Here is a 15012-nt window from a genome sequence, read left to right as displayed (position 1 = left end):
TTCAATTTTGTGAAACCAGGATGGAAACACCAGTTCTTCATGTAAAGATGGGCAAGAGCAATAGAGTGAAGCCACAAGGAGAAAATATGTATGACTTTCCCTTAAAAACCAGAAAAGAAACCCCAAGAGGATTCCTGCCTTTGTTTTTAGTTTTCACCAGAAAGAAATATAAAGCAAAAATTTAGGATCTGAAGATAGCTGCAACCAGTGAAAGCTAATGACATCCTATTTCAAACAATTTGCTTTCTTGAACTGCATCAATATATTAACTTCAATTAATTCTGCAACCAAGTAGCTGGTATCACACTAATGATTCTTCCAAAGTAGAGCAGAAAATGTTACTTGAGCGGTGGATGTTCATATAGTTGCCATGGTTCAGATATATCATATAAGTAAGAGGCTGGCACTCAAAAATGTAATATACCATAACTTACTGATATGAAAACGCTATCATTCATATTGATGTTAATAAATTCTGAGCATCACCAAAGTGGGTGGCACACTCAGCATATAATCTACCATAAGTTATTGGTAGGAAAGCATATCTACATTACTGATCTTGATTAGCATTATCACCAATAATTGGAACGAGAACATAATCCACCCATGAAATGATGGAGACGATTCACATCCCCTACAGTACTTTCATGCCTAATAATCTTGGAGATGAACTTCATGGCAGTGTCAATCACTACACACACAAAGATTCTTTCTGATCTGAAATTTGAATGGGCATTCCAGAGCGTATGCTCATAACTTTTTACTGTGAACACTGAGAATGTGTTCCTTTGTCTCTTCCTCAACATTACATAAAATAAACTTTGCATCAGGGATATATCCTGTAGATTCTATCTGTCTTTCTAAAATTGCTAGCATTTCCTAGACTTGGCCAGATTGAAGGTGCCTTATGTCTCCAACAACAAATGCATGTATCTTAATGTTTACCTTGAGAAGGGTGGATCCTGGAGTTTTTTTCAACCCTCTATCTTTCATAACTGTCCTCACCTTTGCAGCAGCATCCTACCTGCCAGCTACAGCATAAATGTTAAACAATAGTATATAATTTCCTGCATCTTCAGGGTCTAAATCAGAAAGATGTTCTGCAACGCTTCCGTCAAGTTCAACATTGCCAAGAATTATGAAGACATTGAGCAGGTTCCCTCACATACTAGCATTGGGTTTCACAGGCAAAGCTTCTACAAAATCTTGTGCCCCATTCAAATTACCTGCACAGCCAAGAAGGTCAACCATGCAGTCATAATGACATGGCCTGGGTGCAACATCGTGATCTGGAGTCATGGACTCAAAGAATGGCCAGCCTTAATCCACCAAACCTGCATAACTGCAAGCACACAACATGCTCGTGAATGTGATATAGTCAGGCTTTATACATGTCTGTTGCATATTTTGAAAAAGTGCAAGGACTTCTTCACCTTGTCCATATGTTCCGTATCCTGCAATCATCATACTCCATGTTATCAAATTTCTTTTGGGCATCTTGTCAAAACAATTGACGAGCAGCCCTTATCGTTCCACATTTAGCATACATGTCAATAAGTGCAGTTCCCACAGCAATGCCCAATTCAAATCCACTTCTCATTATGTAAGCATGGATGACTTTCCCCTTTTGCAGAGATGCTACTTGGGCACATGCCAGGCTTATTCCCGGGATTGTGATTGAATCAGACTTGCTATAAGCAACTCGCATTTGACAAAAGACTCTCAAGGCCTCATTGGGCATGCCCACTTTACGTATATCCTGCGATCATTGCATTCCATATAGCCAAATCACTTGTGGACATACCACCAAATATCTGGCTTGCAACCTCTACTGCTCCACACTTAGAATACATAGCTATAAGGGAGCATAAAACATTCGCATCTAAACCAAACATGTCTCTCACAATGTTCTCATGGATATCCTAACCTAGTTGCAGATCTCCTATGTCAGCAAATGCAGGAGGAACACTCCAGACAGTCACTCTGTTAGAGATCACATTAGATGCTTGCATTTCATGAAAAAGATTCAAGGTTTCATTGGAGCACCCATTCTGTGAATATATCATTGCATTCCAGGAAACAACAGTTCTTTTACAGATTTTATCAAATATACTACAAGCAGTCTCTATGTACCCATAATTCGCATGTGTAGCTACAAGGGGATTCCCCACAGAAGCATCTTAATTGAAACCATTTCTGACAATACAATCAAGAATGTCTTTAACCTGTTGCAGATCCCCTAATAGAGCACTTGCGGTAGGACACTAACAATTGTGATGACTAATGACATTGGGCATAATTTTTTACTGTTGCATTCAAAAAGCTCCAAGGTCTCTTCTGCAAATCCATTCTGAGCATACCCAGCAATTATGGCATTCCATGAGGTAACCCCTGTTCTGGGTATTTGATCAAATAGTTCACATGCATCCTCTATGCTTCCCCACGTAAGCATTAGACTGCAAGCTGAACCTAACAGGTCACCGTGAATGTATCTGCCCTGTTGCGAATCTGACAACAGCACCTGCCTTGAGAACAACAAGAAACGTAAAGCGGTCTGGCCATACAACTTTATCTTGCATTTGATTATAAAGTCTTAAGATTTCCCCCACACTGTCCTGCTGCAAGTGTACCTTCCAATCATTACATTTCACAGAGAAGCACTTTTATGAGGCATTTTATCAAACATTTGATGTGTGTCCTGCATACTTCAAGATAATGCAAACATGGTAGTGAGTTTTAACCCGTAGGGACTGTTATCCTTGATAATTCCAGTAACAATGAAGTGGGCATGGAGAAGATTACCTTGTCTTATATTTCTTCTTATTTTATCAAAAAAGTCCTGCAAAAGACAAACATAGTGATTTGAGTTGAATAAACCGTGGCATGGGATTCCATCATGTTTCTGCTCTTTAAGTCACTGCATTTTTGGTTTCCCTAATTTATGTTTACAGCAAGTTGCACAAACTAAAGTTGATAATGTAGCTAGGAAAACACAAATCACAACATTGCATGCCATTTAAATGGTACTCGACTATTTCATTTTCCTTTTTCCTCATGTTAACCATAACATAGAGTAACACTCACAATGTGGGCATACCCCGTCTTGCCATTCAATGTGATGTCCATAGAATCGTGAGACTGAATCAGAGTGGCTGCTAAAAGTATTATACGATATGCACGTCTACCAAGGCCCAACAACAATTAGTGGCATTTCGGAGGATTTCAGTCAATTGAATGAAAATGTCTTCCAATTTCAAAACAAGGGCTTGAATTTTGCATTCTGGATCCTGTTCCTGTCGTATAACGCCTCCAGGTTTGAGTAAGCAAATAATTAGTCACGCAGATCCCATACACTTCTTTACTTTCTTCCCCTTTAACTGGTAGCAGCAGTAAATGAAATAACATTGATAGGTGAATTGATATGATCTATAAGAGCTAGCAGAAGTCATTTAACCTGATGTTTTAGCTTCTGGATTTTGCTTTTGATTTTGATTTTAAAAAAGCAAATCTTATATCTTCTACAATACAAGGAAAAATAATTAAAAAATCTTATAATGCATTAATTTGGGAGAACTCTTATAATATGTTGGGTTTCTCTTGTGCTTTCGGTAAAGCTTCTTGGTCCTCGAGGAGTATCTCCATAGCCTCTAATGCCAGCTTTTACAAAAGAAAAATCCAAAAGCTTCCTCCTTTTTTAAAGGTCGGACAAATTGAAAGATTCTTCCTTTTTTAAGGTTGGATAAATTGAAAATGAGGGGAACAAATGTTCCTCAACTAAGCTGCTAACCCTCAGCTACCAAATATTTTGACATAAAGATACTTTCATAGTAGGCGTCCAGGTCACATTCTCAAATTAAATTCAACTTAATAGCCTATTTTGTTGGCAATAATTGTTGTGGCTTTTCAGAATAGTCATGCATTCGGGTTAAGATTTTAAAGCACTAGAAATATAATACGTTGTTTTTGGGAGAACTCTCATCTGGTTGATTGTAAGAAGTGTCTTCTTCATTCAGCTTATATATAGATTTAGGAGTAAGAGCTTTGGGCATCCCTACCTACTGTCCACCAATGCAACTGAATACCCTAAAAGGATGTTAAGTCATGGAACTACAATGATCATTGCATAAGTTTATTTACCTCAAAGAAAATCTATATCAGTCAACTGTTTTCAAAAAATAGATTTTCATTTGACAAACAGAGGCACAAGTCTATTTTGCCTCAAATGATTGATATCAGTCAACATTTCAAACTATGTTGATGTTATTAAACAAAGAAGTTTCGGAGATATATTTTTATAAGAGAATAAAATGAAAAAAACCTAGAATAGGTTATTAATCTCCAACGCAGTGGCTTGTGAGAGAATTCAGATTAAGTTTCTGTCAATAAGAAGTATCCGGTTTTAAGTATAGCGCATGCAGCCTACCTCTAATTCACTTTTGTGAAATCAGGATAGAAACACCAGTTCTTCACATAAAGATGGGCTAGAGCACCAGGGTGAAGCCAGTGAAAAGGGGAAAGTATGCTTGACTTTCCTTTAAAACCAGAAACAAAACCCCAATAGAACTCCTGCCTTAGTTTATAGTTTTTTTCCAGAAAGAAAAAACAAATTAAGGATCTGAAGACAGCTCCAACCACTGGATGCTAATGACGTCTTCTTTTAAATAATTTGCTTTCTTGAACTGCGTCAGTATATTAACTTTAATTTACCCTGTAACCAAGCAGTTGGTATCACATTAATGATTCTTCCAAAGTAGAGCAGGGACTATTACTTGTGTGGTGGATGTTCATATAGTTGCCAGAGTTCAGATATAAGTAACAGGCTGGCATTCAAAAATGTAATATACCAGAACTTACTGATGTGAATATCTTTGATAATGATGTTGATTAGCTCTGAGCATCACCAATGTGAGTGGCATACTCATCTATCATAAGTTATTGGTAGGAAAGCATATCTACATTATTGATCTTGATTAGCATTATCACCAATAATCAGAACAGGAACATATTCCATCCTTGAAATGATGGAAACGATTCGCATCCCTTACAATAATTTCACGGCTAACAATCTTGGAGATGAACTTCGTGGCACTGTGACAATCACCGCACACACGAAGATTCTTTGTGATCTGAATGGGCATTCCAGAGCGTGTGCTCATAATCCCAAATGCAATCGCCAACTTTTCACTGTGAACACTCAGCATGTGTTCCTTTGTCTCTTCCTCGACATTATGTACAATAGACTTTGTATCAGGCACATATCCTGCCGATTCCATCTGTCTTTCTAAAATTGCTAGCATTTCATAGATTTGGTCAGATTGAGGGTGCCTTGTGTCTCCGACAACAAATGCATGTATCTTATTGTGTACCTCGATGAGGGTGGCTCCTGGAGTTTTTTTCAACCCTCTATCTTTCATAGCTGTCCTCACCTTTGCAGCATCATCCCGCCTGCCAGCCGCAGCATAAATGTTAAACAATACTATATAATTTCCTGCATCTTCAGGGTCTAAATCAAAAAGATGTTCTGCAACTTTTTCCCCAAGTTCAACATTGCCATGAATCCTGCAGGAACTTAGCAGGCTCCCCCACACACTAGCATTGGGTTTCACAGGCATAGCTTCTATAAAATCTTGTGCCTCATTCAAAAAGCCTGCACGGCCAAGAAGGTCAACCATGCAGCCATAATGGCATAGCCTAGGTGCAATACCATAATCTCGAGTCATGGACTCAAAGAACTGCCAACCTTCATCCACCAAACCTGCATAACTGCAAGCACACAACACACTCGTGAATGTGATATGGTCAGGCTCTATACCTGTTTGTTGCATATTTTGAAAAAGCGCAAGGGCTTCTTCACCTTGTCCATGTGTTCCATACCCTGCAATCATCGTACTCCATGTTATCAAATTTCTTTTGGGCATCTTGTCAAACAATTGACGAGCAACTCTTATCCTACCACATTTAGCATACATGTCAATGATTGCAGTTCCCACAGCAATGCCCAACTCAAATCCACTTCTCATTATGTAAGCATGGATGACTTTCCCCTGTTGCAAAGCTGCTACTTGAGCACATGCCGGGATTACTCCCAGCATTGTGATTGAATCAGAATTGATATTAGCAACTCGCATTTGACAAAAGACTCTCAAGGCCTCATGGGCATGCCCACTTTGGGCATATCCTGCAATCATTGCATTCCATATAGCCAAATCACTTGTGGACATACTATCAAATATCTGGCGTGCAACCTCTACTGATCCACACTTAGAATACATAGCTATAAGAGAGCATAAAACATTAGCATCTGAATCAAATCTGTCTTTCACAATGTTCTCATGGATATCCTTACCTAGTTGCAGGTATCCCATGTCAGCACATGCAGGAAGAACGCTCACGACGGTCACTCTGTTAGGGATCACATTAGATGCTTGCATTTCATGAAAAAGATTCAAGGCTTCATTGGAGTACCCATTATGTGTATATCCAGCAATCATTGCATTCCAGGAAACCACAGTTCTTTTACACATTTTGTCAAATATAATACGGGCAGTCTCTACGTCCCCACACTTCGCATACGTAGCTACGAGAGAGTTCCCAACAGAGACATCTGAATCGAAACCATTTCTGGCAACACAGTCATGAATGTCTTTAACCTGTTGCAGATCTCCTAAGTGAGCACATGCGGGAAGGACACTGACAATTGTGATGACATTGGGCATTATCTTTGACTGTTGCATTCTAGTAAAAAGCTCCAAGGCCTCTTCTGCAAATCCATTTTGAGCAAACCCTGCAATCATGACATTCCATGAGGTAATCTCTTTTTGGGGTATTTTATCAAACAGGTTGCGTGCATCCTCTATACTTCCACATTTTCCATACATATCTATGAGGGCAGTCCCCACGTGAGCGTTAGACTGCAGTCTGAACCTATCAATGTCACGGTGAATGTCTCTGCCCTGTTGCAAATCTGACAAAGCAGCACATGCCTTGAGAACGAACGGAAAGGTAAAGCGGTCTGGCTGTACGCCTGTATCTTGCATTTGGTAATAAAGTCTTAGAGTTTCCTCAGACTGTCCATTGCATGCATACCCTCTAATCATTACATTCCACAGAGAAACACTTCTTTGAGGCATTGTATCAAACACTTGACGTGCATTCTCCATACTTCCAGATAGTGCATACATGGTAGCTAGTTTTAATTCATAGAAACTGTTCTCCTTGATAATCCCACTAATGATGAAGTGGGCATGGAGTAGATTACCTTCTCGTACATTTCTTTTATCAATAAATTCCTGCAAAAGACAAGCATAGCGATTTGAGTTGTACAAACCATGGAATGGCACTCCATCGAATTTCTGCTCTTTAGGTTGCACGGAATACATATGAAGAAACAAGCACCGCATTTCTAGTTTCCCCAATTTATGTTTACAGCAAGTTGCACAACCTAAAGTTGGTAATGTAACTGGGAAAACAGAAGTTGCAGCATTCCATGCCATTTAATAGTACTCGGCTTTCTCTCTTTTCTTTTTCCTCGTGTTAACCATAACATAGAGACACACCCACAACGTGAGCGTATCTCGTCTTGCCGTTCAATGTGATGTCCATAGAATTGTAAAATTGAATTACAACGGCTGCTAACTGTACAATACTATATCCATGTCTGCCAAAACAATAATGGCGTTTCGGATAATTTTACAGTCAAGTGAATGAAAAGGTCTTCCAATTTCAAAACAAGGGCTTGAATTTTGCATTCTGCATTCCGTGCCTGTGGTACAACGCCAGCAGGGTTAACACTTACAGTCACTCAGATCCTGTACACTTCTTTACTTTCTTACCCTTTGGCGGCAGCAGGTGAAATAGCATTGGTAGGCGAGTTAACATGATCTATAAGAACTAGCAGAATCCATTTCACTCGATGTTTTAGCTTCTGCTATTTTGCTTTCTATATTTATTAAAAAACCCAAAAAAAAAAAAGCTTACATCTTCCACGGTAAAGGGCAAAAAATAATAATCTTATATCCACTACTTTGGTAATGCAATTTATGAAGTTTTTCTTTCCTCTCTTTTTGTAAAATAATTTAATTTAATTTTTAAGTGTAATACATATATTGAGAAAAAAAAAAAGATTTTCAATTTTTTTATTTAATTGATATAATGCAAAATGGATACATCTATAAGTAGTAAAAGAGTTGTGTATGCACAAATAAATAGAAATAATAATACTAGTTATTAAGTCGTGTAGCTTACCTCGTATATGAGCTATCTGAAGTGAAAGAAACTTGATATATCTATAATTTGAAAAATGTATATATAGTATATTAAAGAGACATATTTTACATGTATTATTTTGGGAAAATTATATTATTAGTTCTAAAGGAAGAAGAGAGAGAAATGTATAGCTTGTGTTCTACAAGAAGGATGCATTGGTGCTTTTGTGTCCTTGCCATGTGCCCTTCTACAGGTCGAGCATGTGGAATCTCTTTCTTTTGCTTGTCTTTTCCTCACCTGTGTCTGTTCGTTATTGCCTTTTCATGCTTGTATGTTGAGGGTGATTTTTCTCTAATCTTTCTTTATGATGATTGCCCTAACTTTTTATTCCTTTGTGATTTATGCTTTGGCTTTGCATGTGTGTATGTCAATCATTTAAATGAGTACATTTAAGATCGACTAGGGTAGACCTCAATCTGGTTTCTTTCTTGGATGGATGCTTCATCAACCCATGATGGGGTTGAAGGAAACACGAAAGTTAATAATGGCAAACCAAAGAGCAATAAGTTATAGCAAGATGAGGTTTTGAACAAACCGTTATATATAGCAGTGGTTGTAGAACAATTTGCATCTATTTTGGATTCAGCCAAATTCAAAGGGAACTTTTGTAAAGAAGGCAATGGAGGTAGTCAACTCGAAGAGCCCAACATCAATAGAGGTAGACTAGGAAGGGGAAATGGATCACCTTCAATCGATGCTAACCCTAGCAGCAACATGGAAGGTAAGGTCTTGGAGGAAAGTACGACCCTCACCTTGTCTCCAAATGTCGATATGGTTAAAGTTATTAGAGATGAACTGAATAGACTCAAGAATCTAGCAGTTTTTTTTGTGTGCATGGATATTAAATTTCTACTAGCTAGGAAATTTCTTGATGATTGGATTAACAATACTTGGGGTAAAAAAAAGGGCATTCTGGTCAGTTTTAGTTGGATGATTCAAAGAGGGTTTTATGTAATATTTTTTGAAAACCATGAAATGCAAGAGAAAGTTTTAAAAGGAGGAAATTGGTTTGTAGGGAAAACATTATTTAATATCATTCCTTGGTCTCACAAAAATATGGTTGATCACCTTCTCACTTGCGCTTCTCCCTTCTGGGTAAAGATGAAGAGTGTTAATCCTGAGTTTTGGCCTTTTATTCATTCAATATTAAAACCATTAGGGACTGTTTTGCAAGTCGAGGGCCCTAAGGTCACTCTTCCTCACCTCAATGCTAAAATATTAATTTCTTTTAATCCTGATGTCATTCTTTTCGAAAGAATTTTGGTCAATTTGGAAGCTGAGTCCTTTAGTTGGGACTTGGTTAAACTTGGAGATCTTAGAGCGTGTTTCCATTGTGAAGTTAAGGGACATAATAGAAAAGTTTGTCCTTCTCTTTAAAATATCGTGAAATATTTTTTTATTTTTATTTTTATCAGTAAACGGCCAAGGCCTTTAGATTATATTAATAAATTAGCGAAATTACAATTTTGAGTACCTTCATTCAAATAAGCACTGGTAGGAAAGAATGGAGAAGAAAACCTACAGTTTGGCCTGGGATGAAAGTCTTATACATAATACAAACATAAAAGGGGCATACCCCAGTTCATAAAATATTACAATGCTTGTAACTACTTTAACTATTTTATACTTTAGAACTTGTTACATTGATTTCTAGGGAACCCTTCATCCTTAATGCTTATAGAAACTTTTATCATAGACTGAATCCTCCACTCTTCTTATATAAAATCTAGATGTTCCAATCAAGGAAAAAATATTGAAGTTTTGCAATCACAACCACTACATACTTGTTTTGAGAGTTAGTACATTTTATGTAAAATTTTAACACTATATTACTTCAAGACTAGTTATCTTCTAGTAGATATTAAATTTAACTAGATAACAACATTAAAAGATAAAGAAGGGAGGTATGGTGAAATGCTCAATTCTTGCTAAATCCTAAAAAATACAGAAACAAATCTATAAATTTGAGATTTAAGTGAACTAAAATAAGTTAGGATGTAAATTGAAATGATTTCTACTAAAGGTTTGTCTATAATTTAAATTAGTATTGACTTCAATTTTTTTTTAAAGGCCTAATTGAAATGTGTGTTTGTTCTAGTTATGAATTTGTTTGATTAAATTTAGCAAACTTCTTGAATTAAAATAAAATGGTTGAGATATCAATTACCCTTAAAATCTAATTGTAGCTAAATAATATACTCTAGAACTGATCTACTCACCTAAAAACACTAGCAAACAAGCTCATGAATTTATGTAACAAGGACAAAAAAGAAAGAACAAAAGAAGAAAAAACCAAGGAAACAACAAAACCTACCTTTGAAGAGACAAAGCCCCCAAAAGGAATAGCTAAGAACTTCCACCTCTAAACAAAATCAAAAGGCTTTACGTGAATGGAACCTACCATACCACTAAGAAGAAAATACCAAACATAAAACCATACCTAAACAAAAACTAGAAGAAACGATAGCTAGAGTGAGACACCGTACCAGAATGTCCACCAAACCTAAAACCTTTGAAGCTACAATCATCGTAATTCAAGTAGTATTATAAACTTAGTTAAAGATGAATTCCTTTTAGATTTATAGTTACTACGAAGTAAACTAAAAATTAAAATTTTCAAAGCTCATTGCTCCATGAAAATTAAAAACACATGAGGGAGAGAGACAAAAAAAGAACAAAAGCATAAGTTGTTTATATAGCTAATAATTTTTGTACTTATCTATATGAAAGAGGAGATGACCACTATATATAAACGGAAACAAAAAGGAAGAACCAGCAAGATGCCTAGAAAAGTAACAAAAACATCATTACAATAAATAGTTAAAACCCTAAAGCTACAATAAAATAGTCTGGCAAAGACCAAAAATAGGAAACCTCTAGCAGAACTAGGCCTCCTCCACTTTCTTCTAGAAAACCATGATGATCTATACTTCTTTGTTCAATTCATCTACCTTAGACCCTAGAGAAAACACAAATGTCAATTGCTCTTTACTGGATTTTATCATATTAGGCAATATAAATTCCAATTTGTCAAGATCATCAAAAGACACTCTAGGCTCAATGTAGGCCTCAAACACCTAGAGAAAATGGGTTAACCACTCCTTACTTTGATCTACTACAATTTCCCTCCAACGAAGCAAGAATTGAATGCTAGCCTCCATTTTTAACCAAGCAGAGAAAAATTGGACGTTATCTTGAATATACAGAGAAGGTCTCCTAGCCACAATAGCAAGCCTGAGGCTACCCGGAGGATGAGCCATATAGACTTTTGGAGTGAGATTTTGATTTTCTGGTCTATACTGAGCACTGCTTCCTCTAGGTCAACTAACCAAGTTGGGTCAAAAACATCATGAGAAAATTGAATGATCTCTCCATTGCCTATGTTTTCCCTAGCTAGACATCCTATAAAGGAACCAATTACATATATATTGGCGTGCCAAGTGTAATTGTAGTTGAAAGCCTTCTCACCTATGACCTAGCTAATTACAAAGCATGAAAAATCATCAAGAGTATTAAGGATCCTATTCCAACATTCAAGCTTCACTAACCCCTTAAATGCCATGGTTCTGACCTCTAATGAATGAAACAATGAAATGGATGACTCTATCAAAACTCAAAGGGAGGCAAAAAGCAAGACAATACACATCACTCTATAGAGTTGAAGAGGCCCTTTTAAATAAACACCAGATCTATAGAAGAATCTAGAAATGCAATCAAAGAAAAGGGCTAAAACATATTTCTCATCAAATCATGACCTGACAATACAAAAGCTTAAATACTCATAATTACCATGTCATGGGTTATTAAAAGTTAAAGTACTTCGAAGTAAGGAGTCACCTAGATATGATAATACAATAATAAATAAAGAGCACTAATGATTATTTCAATATGAGACTGAGAGAGAGAGTCAATCAATAAAATAAAAGGGATAACATCACCCGATTAAAACTAGAAACTTATCATGAAGATTAGAGGATAAAATCCTCACCTTCGACTCCTTTATTTTCTAACTTATCTCCCTCTGTATTGCCTTCATGATATATATGTTGAAATCTTATTTCTTGAAATAACTCAATTAAACTGAGAATATCTTTGAGTTTAGAGTTCATCACCCAATTCAGAGTATGACAATTTATAATAGCATTAATAATAATTTGAGAATCTCCTTCTATAATTAGTTTTGTTCTCTTATTGTTTAAACTTAATTGTAATCCTTCTCGAAGGGCTTCTAATTCTGCTATGCTATTAGAGGCAATCCCTAGATGTTTCAATCTTTTGATGATCCACTCTCCTATTTCTGATCTAATAATACATCATATTCCTTCTTTTCCTGGATTATGTCTAGATGCTCCATCAAAATATAGTTTCATCCATCCTATTGGTGGAGCTTCCCATTTACAATTTTTCCTAGCTATTTGATCTTTTTTCCCATATATTAACGGGCGGTTGATAAGATGAGTCCAATTCTTTTTCATTTTCCCATCCCATTTAGAGAATGTCTCTTCAATTTTAACTATTTCGATTAGATAGTTATTCATAAATTCAGTAATACTTGTTTCAATCTTGCTTAAAAGGGGTTGCAGCCTGAGTTCTGTATTACTAAAGATGCACCTATTTCTTTCTTTCCAAATTTCCCACATTAGTATTACAGGAGATATATTCCAAAGATTTTCATATACACTAGCATTGTTCTTAGTAGGCCACCCTAATAGGTGACCTGATAAATCCTCAAGGAGAGGAGAAGACCACAAAATTTTATGTCAAAACCAATGGCAACATTCTTGAGCGAATGGGCAATTAAAGAGCAGATGCTCAGATGTCTCTGAATTTTCTTTGTAGAGACAACATCTAGACAATCCTTCAAATTGTTAGAAATAGGGATTACTGAGAGGGGGGGTGTGAATCAACAATCTGCAAACTTTATTCACCAACTAGATATTATTACTTACTTGAAACCATGCATAACAAATAAATAAAGTAATGTTGAACGGTAACAATAACAATGCACAAAGATAACTCATAACACCATATTTTGTTAACTAGGGAAATCCTGGCCAAAGGAAAACCCTAGTGGGGATGATACCCACTAGATAATATACTAATATATAAGTTCCTTGTTAGAGGATGGACCCTGTTAGGAGTCAATGAGAAAATTTAGTATAAGCAATCCCTATTAGGAGACTTTAAATCTTTGTTAGGAGATTCCAACCCTGTTAGGAGTTGTAGAACAATGTATGCAAGAAGAGCCCATAGCCCAAACATGCAATTTCAACTACAAGAAGATCTCACTGCTCAAACAAGTAATTTACTATTATCTTTCTTCCTTGATTGATCTTTGATCTTTAACTTGATCTCATATCACCAAATAGCTCATATAAAACTTCGCATGTATCACTTTCACAAAAGTTTGTTTATCACAATTTGCAGTTCATAATTACACAAACTTACAAGATAACACACTTCTTATCGTAAGAAGTCCTTTGCATAAATACCATGCCTTTACACAAATTATTGATGGGTCGACAAAGAACACAATTCACTTTTCCAAGTTAGAGTAAACATCTAGGATGTTAGCCCTAATTGGACAAGTAATTGTTTTGTAAACAAAACGATTCTTTCCTTCAATTCCATTGTCCTGCTTCATCAAAACATGATTATCTTGTTTCATACAGTCTGTACTAACTTCTGAGGTTATACACATTATCATCATGTATACAATCTCCATGTAACTTTGATAGTCATAATATGACATCAGCAACAAGTTATAAACAAAACAATATACTATTATTGTATGCACCCTAAAATGGTCACTTTGACTATGTGCCCCAGTTTCATAATTTATCTCAAGCTCAAATCAATATTTACATCACCATTTCCTTTGATCAAATTAAATTATTTGAATTATTTAATTAATCATTATTGTTCTACATCATTTTCCTTGATTACATTGGAGTTAATTTGTTTAATTAATTTTTAAATAAATAGTTGTGTTGGTGTTTTGAAATGCTACAGGTTTCAAATTACCCCGATGAGAACAAGACACATCTAGGGCCAGCTAAATCCCATCCTCAACATGTCATTTCAGAGACCAGGCCAACTATAAGGCTAGACCCTTCTTCTACTTCAGGCTCTACGAAACCTAGGCGGGTGGACCTTAGATTCAAATTATATGGTACCAGTGCTAAAACATATTCCTAAATCTATTAATAGCAGATTTAAAACCCCTAATCTCCTATACTTATGCAATAACAAAGATGTGTAGTAGCAAATTGCAATTCTATGGAATTCACAAGCTGAGTGAGGGCATCACATTTAGGTTCTTCAACATTAAAGGGAAATACAATTCATTAATGATGTTGATCTTAGCAAAACATGACATGAACAATATAACCCTATGATCCAATCAAAATGATTAGTGCCTTATCTATTGGGTAGTTGTACAAATCCCTAACACACATCCCTGAAAGTCATTGACATATGCCATACATAAGGACTTCCTAATCTATCTATCCACTTTGTGAATTAGATATCCTGCATCTTTTTGAATCTCATGCTCAACCTATCCCTTCATGAGATCTGCAATCCTATGATGATGAATCAAGCATTTACATAAATCTTTGAGTAGTAAGCAAAATAAATCAACATATACAACCAACAGATTGCAACTGAGTCTCATACTCTTTGTTTACAAAACACAAAAGATCACAAACAACATGAACAAGAGACAAGATATCAGAATGAAGACTA

At 36.1% G+C, this 15012-nt stretch overlaps 2 pseudogenes; both read right to left on the bottom strand.

Annotated features, from left to right (window-relative positions):
- Window positions 1–434: 434 nt before the first annotated feature.
- LOC149553516 (pentatricopeptide repeat-containing protein At3g12770-like) lies at window positions 435–3016 on the bottom strand (annotated as a pseudogene).
- Window positions 3017–4841: 1825 nt separating this feature from the next.
- Window positions 4842–7974, bottom strand: LOC149553515 (pentatricopeptide repeat-containing protein At3g26782, mitochondrial pseudogene; annotated as a pseudogene).
- Window positions 7975–15012: the final 7038 nt, after the last annotated feature.

Source organism: Cupressus sempervirens, chromosome 6 (assembly GCF_028749045.1).
Source record: "Cupressus sempervirens isolate cs-2001-9-10 chromosome 6, ASM2874904v1, whole genome shotgun sequence".
Lineage (NCBI taxonomy): Eukaryota > Viridiplantae > Streptophyta > Pinopsida > Cupressales > Cupressaceae > Cupressus > Cupressus sempervirens.
This window is presented reverse-complemented; position numbering and strand designations above follow the sequence as displayed.